Genomic DNA, 24,626 nt, shown 5'->3' with positions numbered 1-24,626 from the left:
GATAGGTGATAATGGGCACTATGAGTAGGTGAGAATGGGTTGACTGTGCTGAAAGCACGGGACCTGGGGTGTGGGGGTAGATAGTGGACATGGAAGGAAATAGCCATATTGTAAAATTGTTGAAACTCGATGTTGAGTTGTGAAGGCTGTAAAGTGCCCAAGCAGAACATAAGGTATTGTTCGTTCAGCTTATGTTGAGCCTTACTATAACACTGTAGTAGGAACACAGTGGTGTGTTGAACTGACAGGTAACTGAAAGCTCAGTCATTTTTACAGATAGAAAGTAGGCATTCCAAAAAAGTGGTCACTTTGTCTGTTTTGTCTCCCCAGTGTGGTGTAGACCATATTCTGAGCAGCGAATAGCGTGGGCGAAATTGAACAAAGTGCATTTGCTGCTTCGGGGTCGACATTTTGGGTCGGGACCTTTCTTCAGAAATTCTGAAGAAGGATCCCGACCGGAAACATCAGCTTTCCTGCTCCTCTGATGCTGCCTGGCCTGCTGTGTTCATCCAGCTCAACACTGTGTTATCACACATACAACCTTTGTTCCTTCTCTGACAATCCCATCTCCCTGGCTTAAAAGCTGTTAAATATCAATGCCACAGCAAAGAGGAAGTAGCAGAGAGACTGGACAGGATAACAAAAAAGGTGTACTTGAACACTGGTAGCATCAAAATAAAAGATCACCAAATCATCATTCCATCACATCTTGATGGAATTCATCCAAAGTTGCTGAGTGAAGTTGAGGGTTGAAATTGTGGAGGCTCCCAATCCAATCATGTTTGGAAATGGGGGTAGTTCCAGAAAGTGGAAGGATTGTAAATGGCACACCTCTGTTCAGAAGAAAAGGCAGTGGATTAATCCCAGTAACGTAGGCCAGTCAGCCTAACATTACTGGTGGAAACATTTTAGAGACAATAACCTGTGGTTAAATTAAGCATTACTTGAAAATAAATGGGTTAATTGTTGAAAGCCAGCACAGATTGTTTTCAAAGCAAGTTCTATTTGGCTAACTTGATTAAGTAACAGAGAAGGGTGATGCTGTGTATATAGACTTTCCAAAAGCCATTTGATGAAGTGCCAATTAACTGACTTGTCAATAATAGTGAAGACCATGGAATTAGAGGAGTAGAGGCTGTGTTGATATGCAATTAGTGATGATGCAGATTACTAGCAATCAACGGTTTTTGAGACTGAAAACAAGTGTCCTCTACTGCCCCACTCCTATTTTTGATATGTACAAACGATATTCACCTTAGGACAGGATACTAATGTTTCACACGAATGTATAATTTCAAAGTTTTCATGTAAAGTGAAACTTGGGAAAGTAGCAAACCGTTAGAATGATGGCAACTTATCTCAAAAGAACACAAGGATTGGGGAAAAGGGCAGATATGTGACTGATGGCAAATTATGGAATTTTAAATGTTGCAGGAATGTGTTTCAAAGAAAGTGATAGGAGAAATGGAGATATCTGTCAAAAGGGTTCTTGGTTTTATAGATGGAAGCAGATTATAAAAGCAACACACTGTGCTAAATCTGTATAAGGATGGTTAAGCCTCAGTTGAAATTTTGTGCCCAGTTTTGGAAACCGCATGAAGAAAGGATGCAAGAGAATGCTTTTCAGATATGTGGAGAGATTATGGAATCAGGGGTACTTGCCTTAAAACAGAGCTCGTGGAAGGAGAAAAGAGGTTTAATAAAGGTGCTCAAAATAATTAAGGTTTTTAATAGAGTATAGGAAGAAAGTGATTCCAATGACAATGGATTAACTAATTAGAGGATGCAGATCTATGGTAATTATCAAACAACACTGGAGTTTGGAAGAATCCAAGATGACTTAATTGAAATATACAAGATCCTTAAGGAATTTGATTGGGTAGATTTGGAAAGGATATTTCTTCTTGTTGAGGGAGAACTAGAAGTCACAGCATAAAAGTAAGGGGGCACCTTAATACAGAGATGAGGAAACTTTTTATCCTTTCAAAGGGTTCAGAATCTTTGGATTCCCTTGCTGCAAAAGGGCAGGGAATGCAGAATCTTTAAATATTTTTAAGTCAGAGGTATTTAGATTCTTGATGACCAAGGAGATAATAGATTACTGGGGATATGCAGGAAATTAGAGTTGGAGGTTAAAATCAGATCAGCCATGAGCTTACTGAATAGTGCGGCAGAGATAATGGGAACTGCAGATGCTGGAGATTCCAAGATAATAAAATATGAGGCTGGATGAACACAGCAGGCCAAGCAGCATCTCAGGAGCACAAAAGCTGACGTTTCGGGCCTAGACCCTTCATCAGAGAGGGGGATGGGGGGAGGGAACTGGAATAAATAGGGAGAGAGGGGGAGGCGGACCGAAGATGGAGAGTAAAGAAGATAGGTGGAGAGAGTTGTCCCCACTTGTCCCCACACCTCCTCCCTCACCCCCATCCCAGGCCCCAAGATGACATTCCACATTAAGCAGAGGTTCACCTGCACATCTGCCAATGTGGTATACTGCATCCACTGTACCCGGTGCAGCTTCCTCTACATTGGGGAAACCAAGCGGAGGCTTGGGGACCGCTTTGCAGAACACCTCCGCTCAGTTCGCAACAAACAACTGCACCTCCCAGTCGCAAACCATTTCCACTCCCCCTCCCATTCTCTTGATGACATGTCCATCATGGGCCTCCTGCACTGCCACAATGATGCCACCCGAAGGTTGCAGGAACAGCAACTCATATTCCGCCTGGGAACCCTGCAGCTATATGGTATCAATGTGGACTTCACCAGTTTCAAAATCTCCCCTTCCCCTACTGCATCCCTAAACCAGCCCAGTTCATCCCCTCCCCCCACTGCACCACACAACCAGCCCAGCTCTTCCCCCCCACCCACTGCATCCCAAAACCAGTCCAACCTGTCTCTGCCTCCCTAACCGGTTCTTCCTCTCACCCATCCCTTCCTCCCACCCCAAGCTGCACCCCCAGCTACCTACTAACCTCATCCCACCTCCTTGACCTGTCCGTCTTTCCTGGACTGACCTATCCCCTCCCTACCTCCCCACCTACACTCTCTCCACCTATCTTCTTTACTCTCCATCTTCGGTCCGCCTCCCCCTCTCTCCCTATTTATTCCAGTTCCCTCCCCCCATCCCCCTCTCTGATGAAGGGTCTAGGCCCGAAACGTCAGCTTTTGTGCTCCTGAGATGCTGCTTGGCCTGCTGTGTTCATCCAGCCTCACATTGAATAGTGCGGCACTCTTGTTCCACGTTTCTAACCAGATATGACAGGAGGTAAACAATCTGACAATAAGTTGTTGTGATCTGTAACAACTACCTGAAAGGTTGGTGGAAACTCAACAGAAACTTTAAAAAAGGGAATTGGATAAATACTTAAAAAGGGGAAACTTGGCAGAATTTTGTTTAAAAACAACTAAGGGGGTGAAATTAATTGGATGGCTATTTCAAAAAGTGGAACAAACACAATAAATTGAATGGTGACAGCTCAGAATACACATTCAGTTTCCTCCTCCACAGATCTTCAGTGTTTCTAGAATTTGTCTTTCAAGTTTCCAACATCCTTAGAATTTTCCTCACGTTTCTTTTTCTCTTCATCATAAATTGTTAAATGTGTTTAAATAACATTTTGCTTAGAAGTAACAAATATCTTGAGTGTGATGGTACGCATGTCCCCAAATTCAGCCTGAATACCTCCAAAAATTTGATAACTCAAACCTAAGCTAAATGGCAAATCAAACCTGGGATATTTGAGAGCAAGATGGGACGCTCTCACATACTACTCAGTAAAATAATGAAATGTACAAAGCTTCCAAACTACTGTACATTTGGAAGAGGGCTGCTTACTGAAACATACCTTCATGATCTTGAAACATCCATTTACAAACGTTCCTACAGGCTTTTGTTTGATTTCTCTCAGACTGTGGACTGGTACATCTTCTAACATTTTGCATCTTTTTCCAGTCTGCTGACTTGTGAGATTTTTGTTACCTTCGTCACCTCATTTGAAAATATAAAACTGGCGATCTGAACATTGGCACCTTTACAAAATTCCTCCTGTTCTCTGTTATACACTTTCACTTAGATGGTGTTGGTATCATCTGCTATTGTTGCATGGAAAACCTTCATTTTCTTTTTTTGACGACTTATGTAATTATGGGTGAACTTTTCAATAATCTTCCCTCTGACAATCAGATCTTTCCGACTATCATTTTCAGTTAATTGCAGTGCTTTCAGTTCCTTTAAAGTTATGATCTGAGGTGCAAATTTCAGTGTAAAATGTAATTCATTGATTGGTGCATTTACGCAAAACAAAACATCAGCGCACCATTCAAACACATCTTTTTAAAACTGTTAATATAATATCCTTTAAACAGATTACACCTCTTCCATCAGCTCCCCTGTTAAAATGTTAATGTGACTTAGAGTAAATTCTAGCAGCTTATTGCCTAAAAACACAACTAAATGTAACATTAAGCCACAGAAAGCAGAAGATTGTGCTTTTCTGAAGTTTGCTGATCTCAAGCAAAGTTGCTACAACTGACCTTCTGGGATAAGCAGATAAAAATCATCAGGATTCTTGCTCCTCATCAAGTGAAGTCAAGTACTGACTATAAGATCAGCACAGTCTAATAGTGCGTTGACACTCACTATCTCAGTCATGGAATGTCAACAACTTAGGTGAGATTCTGGAGAAGTTGGATGGTGTAGTTAATACAGAGGAGAATTGTCAAAATATTGGAAGACATTAATAAACTTGAATAATATGCATACGTTGGTAAATAAACTTCAAGATAAATAAATGAGATGTATGGCTTTTAAGAAGTGTTAAGGACACCACACATGCTTTGCATGAAGAGGGTCTGGATATGAGGATACACAGAAAACTACCACTAGTGTGGAGCTTAATAAGGTCATTACAAGCAACAAAGGATTGGGGCTCCTTTCCAGGGAAATATAACTTACCTGAGGTTGTTGGCTTGCTTGCTGGCTGGTTATCGTACAGATGTTTCATCACCATGCAAGGTAACATCATCAGTGCGGCCTCCGATGAAGCGATTGTTGTTCTACTCTGCTTGGTATTTACTTGATCCACTCTCTTAAGTTGGGTTGTGTCATTTCTGGTTCTGTTTGCATGGGTTTGTATATGGGGTCTAATTCAACGTTTGTTGATTACATTACAGTATGAAAACCAGGCCTTTAGGAATTCTTGTGCGTGTATATGATTGGCTTGAGCTAAGATGGCCATGCCATCCCAGTTAAATTGATGGCCTTCATCGTCCGACGGCACACTATGAGGATAGCAGCAAAACTACACGACAAACTTTCCCACATCTCAGTGCACTTGGACAACGAAGGCTGACATTTTAAACTGGGACAACATGACCGTCTTAGCTCTAGTCAATCACTGACATGCACAGGAACTCCTAGAGGCCTGGTTTTCACCGTGTAATGCAATCAACAAACATGTTGAATTAGACTCCATATACAAACCCATGCCGAACAGAACTGGAAATGACACAACCTAACTTAACAGGGCGGATCATATCAAAACCAAGCAGAGTGGAACAACAATCGCTTCATTGGTGGCCGGACTGATGATGTTATTTGGCATGGTGACGAAATGTCTGAATGAGAACAAGCCAGCTCGGCGAGCAAACCAACAACCTCACCCACAACCCAAGCTACAAATCTTTGCAAGAACCTTAAATATATAAAACTTTCCTACCTAACAATTCTGTTAAATTTACTTAGAATCCTGGTAAGATCACACAGACTATTGTAGATTACAGCTCTCCAAATCTGCAGATGGAAAAGACCCGGAAATCATATGAATTGAGAGGAGGAAAGTGATAGGCCTCACTGATGACACAGACAAGCCAGAGGCAAATAGTTGCAGACAAAGCAAATTAAAGAATACAGAGGAATAGGGAATTATATATTTTGATAATGAGAATAAGAAGTGGTAATATAATGTAAAAGATTCAATTCTAAAAATGGGATGCAAGAGCGGAGGAACCACAGTGGTTAAAGGGCAAGTTAAAAGATTGAAAAGCATAAGAAATCTTGATGTTATAAATAGAGCCATTGAGTACAAAAGCAATGAGTTTATGGTGAACATTTATAAAACCGGTTCAGCCCAAACTGGACTACTGTGTACATTTCCTGGCTCCATACTTAAAAGTATGAGAGGGCATGAGACATTGCAGAAAGGATTCATGAGAATGATTCCAGCACAGGGTGGGGGGCTCAGTCATATGGCTAGATGGGAGCAGCTGAGGTTGTTTTTTAGAGAAGGGTGAGATGAAATCTGGTAGAATGTACAAAATCACATAGGGTCTGTTCACAATAGGGGAAAGACCATGAAACAATCTAAGGTGAACGCCAAAAGAACCGAAGGCAACAGGAGGAAAATATTTTTTTAAAAACATAGCAAGTGGTTACTTTCTGGAATGCACTGCCTGAGACTGTGGTAGATGCAGATTCAACTATGGCTTTTAAAAGGAAATATGATGATTTTCTGAAAACAAAATAATTGAATGGCTGCAGGGAAAGACAAAACAAGATAGGTGACAGCCTCTTGCTGATGCATTTCTCAGGAGAGTGACTCGATCAATGAGAGTCAGGGTCAATCTGCCTTGTTTCAAATCTAAGTAAGGCCTGACAGATAACTGTCAGTCATCCAGCTGCTGCATTCTCCATAGCAACACCTCTATCAGAGTTGACATATCAATCCATAAGCACTGTCCTTATACAGGCTAATGTTTGCATCCTTTTGCTTGGATATTTCTTGTAAATTGTTCTGATGAATGCATAGTAGAAACAGATGACAAAAAGAAATAATCAGCTTCTTCAGGAGTTGTTAAAGTGAATAGTACAGATGAATTTAAGAGGAAACAATGTGATAAACAGTATTAATATTGATGTTTTAAAAATGTAAATGCTACCTTTACCATTGAATTTTTTTGTTCCTTTGCACTTTGCTTTTGCTGTAATATGGCCAGAGTGCCCCGAGATACTTTGGTACCTTTGAATGGCACTTTTGCTGTTGATTCAATTTTTTATTTCTTTGTACTTTGCATTTGCTGTAATTTGGTTGATTTGTCCATTTTTGCGTTTTACTGGACCTGTAATACAAAATCTGTTACCTCTATTCAATGATAAAATTGAAACTATTTGAACACAGAAACAGGAGTAGCTCATTTCACACGTTATATTAATACCTATTGTTTTAGTGCCAATTGTGTGTTTGCACACTCCCTCCTGCCTGTTGCACCCTTTAGCACAGAAAGTCAGGTCCATTAAGAAGGTCAAGCATTTAAAGCAGTTAAAACTACATTAGAAATTCACACAAGGGTTAATCTTGCTCTCTTAGAAACTGACAGTGAAATTTTCAATGAAAGTGAAAGTTAAACTGAATAATTACCTTTACTCAGTATTTACAATTGAGGAATAAGTCAACAAACCAGATGTTCCAATGAGTTAAGGACAGGGACTGAGCAAAAATTAACATGAGTAAAATAGCAGTATTAGGAAAATAATGGCACTGAAGGCACTAAGGAAATAAAGAGATATGGGAATAATGCAGGAAGGTGAATTTGAGCTCCAACATCTGCTATAGTCTTACTGAAAAACAGAACTAATGCAAAAGGTCAAATGCATGACTTCAGATCCTACTTTTTATATGGGAGTGTCCTGTGTGGAATTCTCCAGGCCAAATCTACAATGTCAGAAGTCATGCAATGCCATGTTATAGTCCAACAGGTTTATTTGAAATCACAAGCTTTTGTCAGATGTCGCATGGCTTCTGACCTTGTCCACCCTAATCCAACACTGACACCTCTACATCAAATCTACAGTGAAGAAAGGATCAGTCTATCTCCAAAAAAATGGGAAAGGAGTAGCCCTTAAGCCCCTTCACCTTGCTCTGACATTCTGTAGGATCATGGCTGATCCAATATTACTCATATCTACATTCCTGCCTTTTCCCTATAATCCTCAATTTTCCAAGAAATCTAGCATTTATCTCTCAGACTTAAATATACACGACTCTAGCCTCACAGCTCCCTGTGGCAAAGAATTCTAAGGACTCACAAATGTCAGAAGAAATTCCACCTCATCTCAGTCTTAAATTGGCATGCTTTATTCTCAGATAATTCTTTCTGGCACAAAAACAGAAGTTGCTGGAAAAGTTCAGCAGGTTTGGCAGCATCTGTGAAGAAAAATCAGAGTTAACGTTTTGGGTCCGGTGACTCTTCCTCAGAACTAAAGGTAGCTAGGAAAATGGCAGTTTATGTGCTGAAGATAGGGAGGGAGATGGGTAATGACTAATTGATAGGTGGGGATAGAGCCCAAAGAGAGAAAAGTGCAGTTGGATAGACAAAGGAGTTGATAACGATCTGGCTGGGAGGGTGATTAGTTGATAATGGGGACTATTAGTGACTAACAATTGGTAGTGTGTAATTTACTCCTTACACCATCCCCTTCCCTATCTTCAGCATATAAACAGACATCTTCCTAGCTTCCATCAGTTCTGAGGAAGGGTCACCAGGCATGAAACGTTAACTCTGATTTTTCTTCATAGATGCTGCCAAACCCACTGAGCTTTTCAGGCAACTTCTGTTTTTGTCCTGATTTATAGCATCTGCAGTTCTTTGTTACTATTCCCTCCGGTCCAAGGGCTCTCCCATGAGGGGAAACATCCACTCAGCATTTACTCTGTCAGCCTCTTAAGATTCCCATTTCAATGAGATCACCTTTCATTCTTCTAACCTCGTGAGTCGGGTCCCAATTTGTTTAACCTATGCTTGTGAAGATAGTCCTTCCACAATGGGGATCAAGCTAGCAAAACTTCTCTGAATTGCCTCCAATTAAAGAATACTTATTATTTAAAAAGTGGACCAAAACTGCTCACAGTGTTCCAAATATAGTCTCATCAGCACCTTGTCCAGCTGTAGTAAGACTTCCCTACTGTTATAATTCAACCCCATTGAAACAAAGGCGAACATTCCATGAGCCTTCCTGATTCCCTGCTGCTCCTGTTCGCTATCTTACTGCGTTTCATGCACAAGCACCCACAAGTCTCTGTGTTGCAGCTTTTTGCAATTTTTCTCCACTTAAACTCTGTTCTTTTGGTCTCTCTTACAAAGTGAACAACTTCACATTTGCCCACATTTTACTCCAGCTCCAACTTTGTGCCCACATTTTTTTCTTTATACATTCGCGGGATGACAGCGAGGCTGGCTAGGCAGCGTCTATTACCCATCCCTGATTGCCCAGAGGACAGTAAAGAGTCAACCACATTACTGTGGGTCTGGAGTCATACGTAGGCTGGGCCAGGTAAGGATGAACTTCCTTCCTTAAAGGACATTGGTGAACCAGACAGGTTTTTTCAACAGAGATAATAGGAACTGCAGATGCTGGAGAACTGAGATAACAAAGCGTAGAACTGGATGAACACAGCAGGCCAAGAAACATCTTAGGAGCACTAGGCTGTTGCCTCCCCAATTAATTAAAATTAAGTGACTTTTGTATTTTTACATCATATAATTGAGAGAGTGAGAAATATGAAAGGAGGAACAGATTTGATAAAATACAATGCAAGAATACAATGAGTAACAGAATTCAAGCTGTCCTTAGAGATAGACCTGAAGGAGTATAGTCAGTAAACGTTTGGAATTTTAATGAATAGGATGCATAGAAAGACTCCAAGGCCTAGAGATTACAATATTTGGTTAACACCATAAAATCATGGGAACCTGGGGCTGTCCACAGGAATGCCTATTATTGATTAGGTGTCCTACAGGATTGGGTGCATGGATTAAGGGGGAAGGACAGTGTCCATATTGTACTTCATTAATGGCACACGTGTATGAAAACGTATTTCTTTGTAAAATTGAATGTGCCATTGATCTCTCTTCTGATCTGAGCCACAGAGTAAGGGAAAAATTGCTTTCTCACATCAAGGCAAGATTCGGGGAAAGATCTTTTGGACCTCTCCCTGCATCAACCAGTTTTTGCTTGAATAAACATCTTCCACTTGCCTGAATCCTGCCTGACCTCTGAGTCTTTGTCCCAGATTGGGGGAACGGTCCTACAAACCCTATACTGAACATAGCCTGGGAATTTGAAAAGGGTTGGTGGAGTGGGATATTTACTCTGTATTTAACTGTTGTAGCTGCCTTTCAGTGATTTATGGGAGATTGTGGTGGGTGATTTAATCAATATCTAACACTATGCTGAACATTGCCTGGAAATTTGAAAAGACCTAATGTAAGCATAACTTTATTCTGTATGGAAATCCGTACTATCTTTGTCCTGGGGTGATGATGTGGGCAGTGAAAAGTGAGAGTTATTCTGCATCTAACCCTTTGCTGGATTCATGTCTCACCCACTGATGCTCAGTAGCAACAATAAGTACCGTCCACAAGGTGCCTTGCAGAAACTCACCAAATCTCCTTTCTGCAGCACCATTTGAACTCACTGCAATCAAGAAGGCAAGGGCAGGAGATACATAGGAACGACATCACATTCAAGTTCTGTTCCAAAACATTCACCACCCTGATGTGGAAATATTTTGCTGTTCATTCAGTGTCACTGTTTTAAGATCTTCCCTGATCGCATAGTAAAACTTCCTATAGCTTTGGTAACAATTCAAAAAGACAATTCACCAACACCAACACTTTCTCAAGGGAAACGTGGGAATGGTCAAATGAATACTGACCTCACCATCATTTTCCAAATTCCTTGAATAAATTAGATCTATAAATATTATCCAAACATGACTAATGTTGGACATGGAGATTTGGGTTTTGAGAGAGCAGGCACGTTGGGTCCAGTCAGTACCTTGCATATTGTGTGGGGAACCTGGATGAGGTGACAGGGTTAGCACTGTTCTTTGAATTGAAGGAGGTTAGAGATAGAAACAGCTACAGGAACTGGAGTTGGATACAACAATCAAGAGGATGTTACAGATCCATGCATGGTTTTAGTGGCTTCGGGAGGTTACAGAATTAGGAAGGCTGGTGATGGCTGGAGGAGGTAGAATTAGGGAGCACTGCAGTGATGGGAGAAGGTCACAGCGATAGACAGGATTGTAGAGGTTGGATGAGGTTACAGACATGGGGAGGGTTAAAGTGACTTCAGAATGCTGTACAAAGGGAGGGCTGTGGAGATTGGAGCAGTTTACACAGGCAGGAAAGGCAATAGAGACTGGAGAAGTTTGTACAGATAGGGAGGTCTGTAGGAATGGTCAATGGTTACAGAGGTCATGAAGTGCTGTAGAACGGGAGGCAGGAGTGTTACAGGAATTGGAGAAGGTTACAGTGATATCAGGTGCTTTAGCGGCTGGAAGATGGTGTACAGATGGGAAGGTTGGTAGCAGCTGGTGGATGTTACAGAGACAGGGTGGACTGTAGGTACTGGACAAGATGACAGATATAAGGATTACTGTAGTAACTGAAGGAGGACAATACTGAGTTTGGGCATGTTATTAAGATTGGAGCTATTTGCAAAGATTGGGAGGGTAGTCAGCATTGGAGTAGGTTTCGCTCATAAGGAGGGATTTTAGGGAGAGCAGGATGTTACAGAGATGCCAACTGTTCTAGTGGTTAGAAAGATTCAATGCACTGGCACAGATGAGTTAGACTAAAGGATCTGTTTGCTTGCTGTATGACTATGACATGACAATAGAGACAGTGTCGGAGTGGAAACATGGAATAAAAAGATCCCAGGCTTCAATATCACCCTCTTGAGAGAGATCTGCCCTCACCTCTGCTGCACCCATCCTCACCAAGACAGCACAGGCCTGGATTGATAACTGTAAACCTCCTATGCTTTCCTAGGTACGCCCACTTACTTATCAATATCTCTCTGTTTCTATCCCCTGCCTTTCATCCTATTTTTGGGTCATCTGCAAATTTGGCTAAAGTATATTTGCTTGCTTCCTCCAAGTTACTAATATATATGGTAAGCAGTTGTAGTGCCAGGTTGCCAACCTGAAAAAGAACCCATTGTCTCCATTTGCTGTTTCCTGCCCATTCTCTAATTCTCTATTCACACCAATATACTACCTTCTTATCCTATAGATAAGACTCTTATCCTATGACAACTTTATAGGAAGGATGTTGCGAAACTAGTTCCCTGGCTCTTCCTTTCCACCTTTCTTAAATCGTGACACAACGTTAGCCAACCCCCAGTCTTCCGGCATCCCCTGGAGAAGTAAAAGAGAATTGGAAAACTATCAATGTGATACTTTTCAAGAAGGATAGAACTAAAGAACTGATCATTGACTCTAGAAAGAAGGGAGGAGATTATGCCCCCATCTACATCAACAGAACAGTGTCAAGTTCCCCAGACTGATGGTAACTGACAACTTATCCTGGATATCCCACATAGATGGGGTGGTCAAAAAGACACAAAATGCCTCTTCTTCATCACGTAGCTCAGGAAATTTGTGAGCCTGACATCAGTGTTGGGCAAGTTGTTGGAAGGAATCCTGAGGGAGAGGATTTACAAGTATTATTTGGAAAGGCAAGGACTGATTAGGGATAGTCAACATGGCTTTGTGTGTGGAAAATTGTGTCTTGCTAACTTGATTGACTTTTTTGAAGAAGTAACAATGAGGAGTGAGCAGTGGATGTGACCTATATGGACTTCAGTGAGGCATTCAATAGAGTTCCACATGGTAGACTGGTTAGCAAGGTTAGATCACATGGAATAGAGGGAGAACTAGCTATTTGGATACAGAATTGGCTCAAAGGTAGAAGACAGGGTGATGGTGGAGGGTTGCTTTACAGACTGGAGGCCTGTGACCAGCAGTTGCCACAGGATTGGCGCTGAGTTCGTTGCTTTTCATCATTTATATAAATAATCTGGATGTGAACGCGGGAGATATGGTTAGTAGGACAGAAGAAGAAGATTACCTCAGAGGATTATGGGATCTTGATCAGTAGGCCAATGGGCCGAAGGGTGGCAGATGGAGTTTAATTTAGATAAATTTGAGGTGCTGCAAATTTGGAAAGGCAAATCAAGGCAGGACTTGTACACTTAATGGTTAGGTCCCTGGGAGTGTTGCCGAACAAAGAGACCTTGGAGTGCGGGTTCTTAGTTCCTTGAAAGTAGCATCACTGGTAGATAGGATAGTGAAGAAGGCTGGTATGGTACACTTGCCTTTACTGGTCAGTGCATTAAGTATAGGAATTGGGAGGTCATATTGTAGCTTTACAGCACATTGGCTCAGCCACTTTTGGAGTACTGCATGTAATTCCAGTCTTCCTCTTATAGGAAGGATGTTGCGAAACTAGAAAAGGTTTAGAAAAGATTTATGAGGATGTTGCTGGGGTTGGCGAGTTTGAGTTATAGAGAAAGGCTGAATAGGCTGGGGTCATTTTCCCTGGAGCATCAGAATTTGAGTGGTGACCCCTTACAATGGTTTATAAAAACATGCTCAGCATGGATAGGGTAAAGAGAAAGATCCTTCCCCAGCAGGAGGGAGCCCAAAACTAGACAGCATAGGTTTAAGGTGAGAGGGGAAGATATAAAGGGGCAACTTGCTCACACAGAGTGGTGCGTGTATGGAATGAGGTGCCAGAGGATGTGTTGGAGGCTGGTATGATTACAACATTTAAAAGGCATCTGGATGTGTATATGAATAAGAATGGTTTAGAGGGACATGGGCCAAATGCTTGCAAATGGGACTAGATTTATTTAGGATATCTGGTTAGCATGGACGAGTTGGACTAAAGAGTTTATTTCGGAGCTGTATATCTCTGTGACTATGAATCCAAGAATGTTTTGGAAAATTACAACCACTGCATCTAATATCTCTATAGCTACACGTTTTAGGATCCTACAGTACAAGTCATCAGAGCCAGGGAAATTATCTACTTTTAGTCCATGAGTTTGTCTCATGCTACATTTCCAGTGATGGTCATCATGTTAAACAGGCTGCATCGGGGACACCCACCATCTTGACATGGTAACTTGACGTGAAAGTGGCAGTTGTGTGCACCATCTTACAAGATGCAATGTGGTAAATCATCAAGGCTCCCTTGACAGCACTTTTCAAATCCATGATACACGTTCTATAGAAGGCCACAGGCAGCAAATACATGGGAACACCACTACTTGCAAGTTCCCCTCCAGTCCACACCACCCAATTTGGAGCTATGTCACCATTCCTTCAATGTTGTTGGGTCAACGTTGTGGAAATCCCTTCCCAGCTGCACCGTGGATGTTCCTTCACCCCAAGAATGGCAGTGGGCCAAGACACATTTTATCATTGCCTTCTCTAGGATACGTTAGGGATGAGCAATAATTACTTCCCTAACCAATGATGCCTTCACCTTCTGAATGAATAATAATCTTTAAAAATGACCCCCAAACTAGGAAAGAAGTAGAGAATGTGTAGGAGCAGCCTGCACAGGAATCCGTTCTGCTCCAAACAGAATGGCTTGGAGGAGAGTATTGAGAGATAGCTCAAGTTTGGGTGCTAGTTTCCAAAGACGTTTTATGAGTGTTTGGCAAACCAATGAGCATTTTTCTTTCTTAACAGGGCTCAATTCAGTTGGGGATGTTTAATCTCTTTGATGCCTCACTAGAATGAGAAGTGAGGTTAGTGTCTCAATAGTTTTGTTTGTGAGCCAAACATCGCTCCACTTTGTGTACTGTGATGCCTTCTATGATAACGCATGGCCCATTTCTCTGCCATCTGCTATGTACCAGACTCTGATCACCTTACTAGTCAGGATGATATTGGTGGTTCAGTGGTTAGCACTGCTGCCTCACAGCGCCACGGACTTGGGTTTGATTCCACCCTCGGGCCACTATCTGTGAGTAGTTTGCACATTCTCCTCGCGATTGCGTGGGTTTCCTCCAGATGCTCTAGTTTCCTCCCACAGTCCAAAGATGTGTAGTTTAGTTGGATTGGCCATGCTAAATTGCCCATAGGGTTCAGGGGTGTGCAGATTAGGTGGGTTATGTGGGGATGGGTCTGGTTGGGTCTGAGGGTTGGTGTGGACTTATTGAGCCAAAGGGCCTGTTTCCACACTGTAGGGATTCCATGTCTATCAGTCACCTGATCCAAAGCAGAGAACTGTTTGGCCTAGAATCATTGTTATGATCTTAGCTGTTGACATGGCTGTAACTGGTTTCTGAAGCTTTCTTACTTATGTCTAAACACTTATAGAACTAACACTTAGGTTTTCTAAACCCTCAGCTTCAGCCAGTTGTGTGTGTACAGATGTTTTCTCAAGCCACTCAGGGCTTTTTACACAGCTGACCTTTGGAAAATGCCTAACTATCAGCACCTTTTCAATCTGACTGTGCCTACATCATTTCCTGACCTTCTGAATGGTTCTGTCTTTCCGTGATACTGGATACCTATCGCTAGGCTACAAAAACATTTCTCTTCTACCATTATTTCTAATATGCTGAACTGTTCACCTCAAACTCTACATCAAGCTGTAACCTTTCACTAAAATACATATGTCAATAGAATTCAGACATCTGGCACCACTTAGAACAAACCTAATATCAACCAGAAACTATATCTGCCCTTCTTAACACACACAATGTAGAAATACAAATCAAAATTAAAGTTATACAACATTTCTCCTCTATAGAACCTAAGATCCTAAATTATCATGAACCTTTGTCACAGCATGCAGAACTGATTAGCGTGTGCCACATCGGCCAGCAATGATTTAAACAGTTGACTTGGAGGAGTGAGACAGGGGTGCCTGTTTTAAAGAGGTAAGGATGAGTTTTTTTTTAACATGAGAGTCATTTCCTCAATTGGCAGACATTAACCCCCTCTCCACTCCCCAACTTCCTGTGGGATTCGATAGCTAGCTCATCCAGCAGCAGAAACATAACCTTCAAGGGTACCAGTCAGCTCTATCAGTTAAAACACAGCATCAAGTCACTGAGTATCTCCAAGCTGACCTTTGACAGGTCTTCCCAAAAACAGTGAGCATCTTCACTGGACACTTCCAGAAGGAACAAATGCCTGGAACGGGCCTATACCTTGCACTGATGTTCTCTGGATCAGAAGGCAGGGATTAATCATGGCCAGAAGTCTTGGCATCTGATTAGGGAGCCTCTGGCTTTTCCAGTCAATTACAGAAAGGAATATTGTTGAAGGAACTGGATCCACAACCTCAGCTCCACATCACATTATCTGATAAATAATACTCACCAACTTTGATTGGAAGAAAATCCTTGTGAGGTATATTCAACAATTCCTTTGTCAGAACTTTGGCTGCCTGATTGCCAATGGTAACTAATTAGTGTTTGTACAAGCTCCACTTTGACTTGTTTTGTAGCTTTCCTCTTGGAGTTTTTTTTTCCCGGGGGTTTCTCCCAGCAAAAATTGAAGTTTGGTGTACTCGTCATCTGTCAGTTCTTCAACAGTTTTTAATAGTGTTGATTTAATGTTGTCCATTCTGAAACTGAATGCACTACCTTCAGAACACAATTTAAAAGTAAGTTATAAATCAGACACCTTAAGAATTAAAAGTATTTCTTGTAATTATAATTTAGTTATAACTTACTACATTTACTTACTTTATTTCCTCAATGATCGTGGTTTGGGGCCCACAAAGTTTGCTGTATAGTGCAGCACAGAAACCACATTTAGCAGTTAAGTGCTGACTCGTAGCTGCAAGGAAGGATGTGGAAGTGTGGGAAAAGGTGCAGAGGAGACTTACCAGGATGCTGCCTGGAATGGAGGGAAGGTCTTACGAGGAAAGGTTGGGTGAGCTAGGGTTTTTCCCTTTAGAACAACAAAGGATGAGGGGTAACTTGATAGAGATATACAAAATGATCAGAGGTATTGATAGAGTGGACAGCCAGAGGCTTTTTTCCTAGGGTGGAGGTAGCTATTACGAGGGGGCACAGTTTTAAAGTGAGTGGAGGTAGATATAGGGGAGAAGTCAGAGGGATGTTCTTTACTCAGAGACTGGTTGGGGTGTGGCATGCATTGCTGGTGAGGGGAGTGGTGTCGGCCTCATTAAGGGTATTTAAGTGGCTATTAGATAGGCATATGGATGATAGTATAAGGTAGGGGTGAAGGTTAGGTAGATCTTACGATTAGGGTAAAAGTTCAGACAACATCGTGGGCCGCAGGACCTGTACTGTGCTGTAGTGTCCTATGTTCTCTATGTTCTAGAAGCATCCAACCATCATGGTATTTACTTATAGCAAAGGAGTAAGTTATTCTTCAACACATTAATTCACAAAATTAAGTCAAGTTTCACAAAGTTTTGCAGGTAGCATCAACCATGCAAGTCAAATTAAACTTTAACATACAAACAAGTGCAAAGTATGCTTGAATCTGCAGTGTTGTAAGAATTACTTTCTCTGCTGCATGCTCAAATTCACCCTTGACTTGGCGCAATCTGATGGCTTCCTTTCCTTGATGTGCTAGTTGATAAATTTACTAATGCATTCTCCATTACAGTCTACCACAAGCCTACTTTTCACTGATCCGTATACAAATTGGATTCCTCTAGCTTCAAGATTACCAATAAGGCCAATCTTGTAAATAGGGCCCAAGCCATTTTCTTACCACACAAGCTTAATTCTAAACACAGGGCACCAAGCTATCCTAAGGGGTAATGGTTAGTCAATCAGATTATTACCCAGTGTGTATCATGCAATCTCATAACTCAACCTCAAGTAACCACTTTAGACCTGAATTTTTAAAAACAATTCCTTCATGGAGTGTGGACATGACTGACTGGTGCAGCATTCATTGACCATTGTTAATTGTCCCCCAGAAGGTGGTCATGAACTGCCTTCTAGACTTTTGCAGACCTTGGGGTGTACAGATATTTGCAATGCTGCTGGGATGGGGGTTCCAGAATTTTGACCTAGCTTACCTCAAAATACCTTAGAAGGGTAGATCATCTTAAAACTTTCAGCAAGTCTGCCTATACTGCATTCGCTGTACCCATTGTGGCCTCCTCTACATCGGGGAAACCAAGCAGAGTCTTGGGGACTGCTTTGCAGAACACCTACGCTCGGTTTGCAATAAACAACTGCACCTCCCAGTCGTGAACCATTTCAACTCCCCCTCCCATTCCTTAGACGACATGTCCATCCTGGGCCTCCTGCAGTGTCACAACGATGCCACCCGAAAGTTGCAGGAACAGCAACTCATATTCTGCTTGGGAACCCTGCAGCCCAATGGTATCAATGTGGATTTCACAAGCTTCAAAATCTCCCTTCCCCCCACTGCAGCCCAAAACCAGCCCAGCTCCTCCCCTAACCTGTTCTTCCTCTCACCTCTCCCCTCCTCCCACATCAAGCCGCACCTCCATTCTCTACCTACTAACCTCATCCCGCCCCTTGACCTGTCCGTCCTCCCCGGACTGACCTATCTCCTTCCTACCTCCCCACCTACACTCACCTCTACAGGCTCCATCCCCGCCCCTTTAACTTGTCTGTCTCCTCTCCACCTATCTTCTCCTCTATCCATCTTCGATCCGCCTCCCTTCCTCTCCCCCTGTTTATTTCAGAACCCTCTTCCCTCCCCCTTTTCTGATGAAGGGTCTAGGCCCGAAGCGTCAGCTTTTGTGCTCCTATGATGCTGCTTGGCCTGCTGTGTGGCACTGGAGGAGGCCCAGGATGGAAATGTCACTCAAGGAGTGTTGAAATGATTAGCTAACCAAAGGTGTCGTTGGTTACAGCGTACAGAGCACAGAGATTTCATGAATTGGTCGCTGAGTCTGCGCTTGGTCTCATCGATGTAGAGGACTCCATGTCGGGTGCAATGGATACAGTAGACCAGGTTGGAGGATGTACAGGTGAACCCTTGGTGTATATAGAAAGTTTGTCTTGGGCCTTGGATGGAGGTGAGAGGAGAGGTGTAGGAGCTGGTGTAGCAGCTCCACTGGTTGCAGGGGAAGGTGCCAGGTGTGGTGGGGTTGGTGGGGAGTGTGGAGTGGATGAGGGAGTCATGGAGTGAGTAATCTGTATGGAAGGAGGAAAGGTGTGGGGAGGGAAATATCTCTTTGGTGGTGGAGTTGGATTTCAGGTCCACACCTTCAACAACTACAACATAACTTCAAGTCCCCCTTCTGGTGATCAAAATGCCCTCAACCACATTTCTTGCATTTCCCACACTACTGCCCTCAAAGTCCCTCCCCTCAACAAAAATAAGGACAGAGTCCCTCTCGTTCTCACACATCACCCCACTAACCTTCACATGCAGTGTATAATCCTCCGCCATTTCCATCACCTGCAATCTGACCCCCACCAATAGAGATATCTCCCTCCCACCCCTATCTGCCTTTTGTAAGGACCACTCACTCTGCAACTCCCTCATGCTCCACACTCTCCACCAATCCCACTGCACCCAGCACCTTTCTCTGCAACCAGAGGAGCTGCTACACCTGCCCCTACACCTCCCCTCACACGTCCATCCAAGGCCCAAGACAAACTTTCTATATTTGACAGGGACATCCTGTACATCCTCCAACCTGGTCTACTGTATCCGTTGCTCCCAATGTAGCCTCCTGTACATCGGTTGAGACCAAGCACAAGCTTGGTGACTGATTTACAGAGTATCTGTGCTCTGTAATCAACACCACCTTCTGGTCGCCAACCATTTTAACTCACCCTACCACTCCCTTGGTGAAATGTCCATCCTGGGCCTCCTCCAGCACCACAACGGCATCACATGCAAACTGGAGGAGCAACACCTCATATTCCACCTCGGGAACCTACAGCCTGATGGCCTCAATATAGGATTCACTAGTTTCAAAATTTCTTCACCCCCAGCCTCATTCCTTGTCCAACCCTCCCTCTCATCCTTGCCTCCTTGACCTGATGCAACCTATCTTCTTCCCCGCCTATCCATCGCACCCTTGCTACTAACCAATCCCCAGTACTCCTGCCTGCATGTACCTATCACCACCTCACCTATCTTCTCCCGGCCCCACTCCTCCTCGGTCTATTTATTTCCCAGCTTTTTACCCCCTCCACAGTCCTGATGAAGGTCCCGACCTGAAACGTTGACTTTCTTGCTCATCTGATGCTGCCTGACCTGTTATGTTCCTCCAGCTCCACACTGCATTGAATTCAGCTCCAGCATCGGCAGTTCTTGCTATCACTGCAGCAGCAATGTCCATCTACAAGATTCAATGCAGAAATTCACCACAGCTCCTTAGAGAGTGATGAACACTGTGGTCTAGAGGGAAAGGGAGGTACAAATACATAGGAACACCACCACCTCCAAGATTCCCTCCAAGCCAACTGACCATCCTGACTTGAAAATATATTGCCATTCCTTCACTACTGCTGGGTTAAAATTTTGGAACTCCCCAACAGTTCTGTGGGTGCACCTATGTCACACACACCCACTTGGTTCATGAAGACAGCTCAGCATCAACATCTCTAGAGCAACTTTGAATGGGCAATAAATGCTGACTCACAATTCTTGAATGAATGAATGAATGAATAAAAGCATATTGGAACATCCTTTACTAAGGTTATACTTTGAAAACTCCATCTTCTCACATACCGAGTGTACATAGAAGCACAAGGGTAGTTTTTATGCCAGCTGATCTACTGTCGGCATGATTCTTTCCATCCACCAGCTTCAAGAGAAGTGTGGATAATATATCTATCTCTTTACCTTATACTTTATCCTGTACTGAGGCATTCAACACTGTTAACAGAGCAAGCTGTATAAAATTTAGGGAAAATTTGGCTGTCCATCAGAGCTCCTAAGTCTTATCCTCAATTTTCAGGACAACGTGTGTTATATAATTTGATAACTTCACTTCCAACAGCTTAAGAGTGAAAAATAAAGTGCATAAGGGCTGTGCCCGAGCCCTACTCTGATTGGCATCTTCTGCTCCATGTTCTGACCTTTGCCTTCAGTAAAACAATAAGTTGAAGGGTATACTAAGTGACTACAGAAAATTCTGGAGTAGGAGGGTGAACAGTTAGAGGTTATGGTTTATACCGGTACCAATGACATTAATAAAAAAGGGATTGAGGCTTCGTAGGCAGATTTTGAAGAGTTAGGAAAGAGATTAAGAAGCAGGAGCTTAAAAGTAGTAATTTTAGCATTTTGCCTGTTGCCATGAACAAGTGAGTGCGGATAAATTGCAATAGAGGGGAGAAGACTTTAGATTCTTGGCAAATTGGGGCTAATTCTGGGAAGGTTAAATCAACATGGGCCTCAAGTATTCTAGATCAGTGGGGCTAGGACCAATATTGTTATTCTGGAAATAAGGAGGGAAAGAAACTATGGAACTATAGACCTGATGAAAGATTTTGAGAAGATTTGTAGATGAGGTTGTGATTGAGGTTATAGACTTACTCACTGAGCCAGTGCAGACATTTTGTCACCCTGCTCAGTAACATCGTCAGTGCGCCTCCAGTGAAGCGTGGGTGTTCTGTCCCACTTATTATTTATATGCCTCAGTTTGCTGTGGTGGTTGGCATCACTTCCAATTTTGTTTTTCAGTGGTTTGCATATTGGGTCCAGTTTAATGTGTTTGTTGACTGAGTTCCGGTTGGAATGCCAGGCCTCCAGGAATTCCCTGGCACATCTCTGTTTGGCTTGTGCTATCATGGATGTGTTCTCACAGTCATATTTGTGTCCTTCTTTGTCCGTGTTTATTGAGACCAGTGAGAACTGATCGTGTCTCTTCGTGTCTAGTTGATGTTCATGTATCCTTGTTATCAGTTTTCTTCCAGTTTGGCCTATGTAATGTTTCTCACAGTCCTTGCATGGTATTTTGTACATTATGTTGGTTTTATTGCTTGAGGAATGGGATCCCTTATGTTCATCAGTAGCTATTGCAGGGTGGTTGTTGGTTTGTGGTCTACCCTGATAACTAGGGGTCTGAGTAGTCTTGTGGTCATCTCTGATATGTCTCTGATGTACGGCAGGGTGACTGGTGTGTCCGGCCATGTTGTGTCTTCTTGTTGTGGTCAGTTGCAGAGGTAACAGCAGATTGTGCTTTCAGGGTATCCATTCTTTTTTTCTGTCTTCTTCCTTCGAGCCAATGCTGTATCAACATTACGAGTTCTCTCTGTATTCCATGTAATCTAACCTTAAAGTTTTTTGAGAAGATTTGTAGCTCAGGTTGTGGATGAGGGTGAGGATACTCAAAAAGCACAATCTGTCATTTACTCCATGACAGACCACGACAAGAAGACACAACATGACCAGACACACTAGTGACCCTACCGTACATCAGAGACATATTAGAGATGGCCACAAGACTACTCAGATGCCTAGGTATCAGGGTAACCCACAAACCAACAAACACCCTACAACAGCTACTGATGAAAGTAAAGGATCCCATACCCATAACCAATAATGCTGATTTACAAAATACCATGCAAGTACTGTTAGAAACATTACATAGGCCAAACTGGAAGCAAACTGACAATAAAGATACATGAACACCAACCAGTCACCAACAGACACAACCAATTCTCACTGGTCTCAATACACACAGACAAAGAAGAACACAAATTTGACTGTGATAACACATCCATAATAACACAAGCTAAACAGAGACATGCCAGGAAATTCCTGGAGGCCTGGCATTCCAACTGGGACTCCACCAACAAACACATTGAATTCGATCCTATATACAAACCACTGAAAAACAGGGTCAGAAGTGATGCCAACCACCCCAGAAAACTGAGGCATATAAATAATTAGCGGGATACAACACCACTGTTTCACTGGAGGTGCACTGACGGTACTACCTAACAGGGTGATGAAATGTCTGCAGTCAAACACACTAGCTTGGCCAGCAAGTTTACAACTTCATAAATCTGACAGCTAGGCATCAATATGAAAAACAATAGATTCTATTGTTAAAGATGTGATAAAAACACAACTATATATGTATGATTGAGCAGACATAACTCAGATTTATGAAAGGGAAATAGTATTTGATATTGAAACAGGAATTGCTGGTGAAACTCAGCAAATCTGGCAACATCTGTATGAAGAAAGCAGTGTTAATGTTTTGAGTCCAGTGACTCTTCATCAGAACTGCTAGCAGCTAGGAAAAAACTGGTATTTATGCTGAAATAAGATTGGGGAGAGGCAGGGGGTCTGGGGAGGGGAGAGATGAGTGGATAGATGGAGATGGAACCCAGAGAGATAGAGGTATGAAGGAGGTAGGAAAAACAGGAATTATGGAGGTGTTACATCTTCTGTGATTGCATGGGAATGTGCTGTGGTAGCGTGGGGTGGTATTGGGAATGGAGAAGAATTGGACTAGAGTGTTCCAGAGGGAATGGTCCCTTTGGAATGCTGACAAGGGAGGAGAAGAGAATGGTGGCTTACAATCCTTTGGGTGTGGAGGCTAGTGGGGTGGTAAGTGATGAACAGGGGTCCCTATCATTGTGGGATATAAGGAAAGGCATGAGGGCAGAAATGCAGGAGATGGATTCAACACATCTTAGAGCTCTGTCAACCATGGTAGAGTGGGAATCCACAGTTGATGAAAAAAGTTGATATTCCTGAGGCACCCCTGTGTCAGAACAGATGCAATGGAGATGGAGAAACTAGATGTATGGATGTGCTTCTTTTGGGAATCAGGGTCAGAGTACAGTCAAGGTACCTGTGTGAGCTGGTGGGTTTGTAATGTATATTGGTGGCCAACTTATCCCCAAAAATGGAAACAAAGATGTTGAGGAAGGGAAAGGAGGAATCAGAGATGGACCAGTTGAAGGTGAGTCAAGTGGAAATTGAATGTGAACTTATCAGTTTTACGAGTTCAGAATGAGAGAGGAAAGCAGTACCGATGATGTCATTGACGTACTAGAGAAAGAATTATGGGGAGGGACCTGAGTGGATTGAAACAATGACTGTTCCACGTACCTGAAACAAAAACAGAAATTGCTGGTGAAATTCAGCAGGTCCGGCGGCATGTGTGGGAAGAAAGCAGAGTTAACATTTCATGTCCAGTGACTTTTCATAAGATATGTTCTATGTTCTATATGTTTATAACTAGGAGCTTTGTAATCCAGATTTAATAATTAAATTGAAAATTCACCAGCTACTATGGCAGGATTTGTATCCATATCTCCAAAGTATTGCCCTGTGCCTCAGGATTGCTATTAATGTTACAATTATGCCACTACTTCCCCATAACATTTGTTGCATTTCCTTGAAAAGATTAAGCCCACATTTTAGTTACAATACATGAAATATAATCTACATTTACTGAGATATTTGAATCAGCCAGGAAATTGCACTTTGCTTCAGCAGGTAATATGTAGCAATTCGCCTATAAGTGATATTCAGTCTTTCATCTGTAGATGGAGCTTTTGCTAGTTGCCTGGAATATTTCAAATGTATTTTCACAGGTAAATGCTAAATCATTCTGGATACCAATATCCATGAGGATCCATGTACAAATTTACAGGAATTAGCCCCAAATGCACATGCAATTGATATTCATGCAGTGTATGAGCTAAGTAAGGAAAACTCGATCTTGAGTTCCAGGATCCTACTCCAAAGTGAATATGAATTGTAAAGGGAAGTATGATTACCTTCAGTTGTGAAGCTTCACTTTGTGTTATATCTCCTGAGCCAATAATTATTACAAAATTCCACAAGTAGGCATTTACTAGGAACATGAGG

The 24,626-nt window shown here is 42.4% G+C and overlaps 1 long non-coding RNA gene across 2 annotated transcripts in view; it reads right to left on the bottom strand.

Annotated features, from left to right (window-relative positions):
• LOC125456605 (uncharacterized) overlaps positions 1-24,626 on the bottom strand; it is a 42,161-nt gene that overhangs the window by 12,047 nt on the left and 5,488 nt on the right. Inside the window, exons 2-3 of one of the 2 annotated variants that reach the window (XR_007248478.2) lie at positions 16,194-16,459; positions 7,000-7,122 (exon numbers count right to left, since the gene is read on the bottom strand). This is a non-coding gene — a long non-coding RNA (uncharacterized LOC125456605). Of the gene's footprint in view, positions 1-6,999; positions 7,123-16,193; positions 16,460-24,626 lie in introns of those variants that run through there. The other variant, XR_007248477.2, reaches the window with a different exon arrangement.

This window comes from Stegostoma tigrinum, chromosome 8 (assembly GCF_030684315.1).
Source record: "Stegostoma tigrinum isolate sSteTig4 chromosome 8, sSteTig4.hap1, whole genome shotgun sequence".
Taxonomy (NCBI): domain Eukaryota; kingdom Metazoa; phylum Chordata; class Chondrichthyes; order Orectolobiformes; family Stegostomatidae; genus Stegostoma; species Stegostoma tigrinum.
Note: the sequence above shows the minus strand (reverse complement) of the source record. Positions and strands in the feature narration are given on the sequence as shown.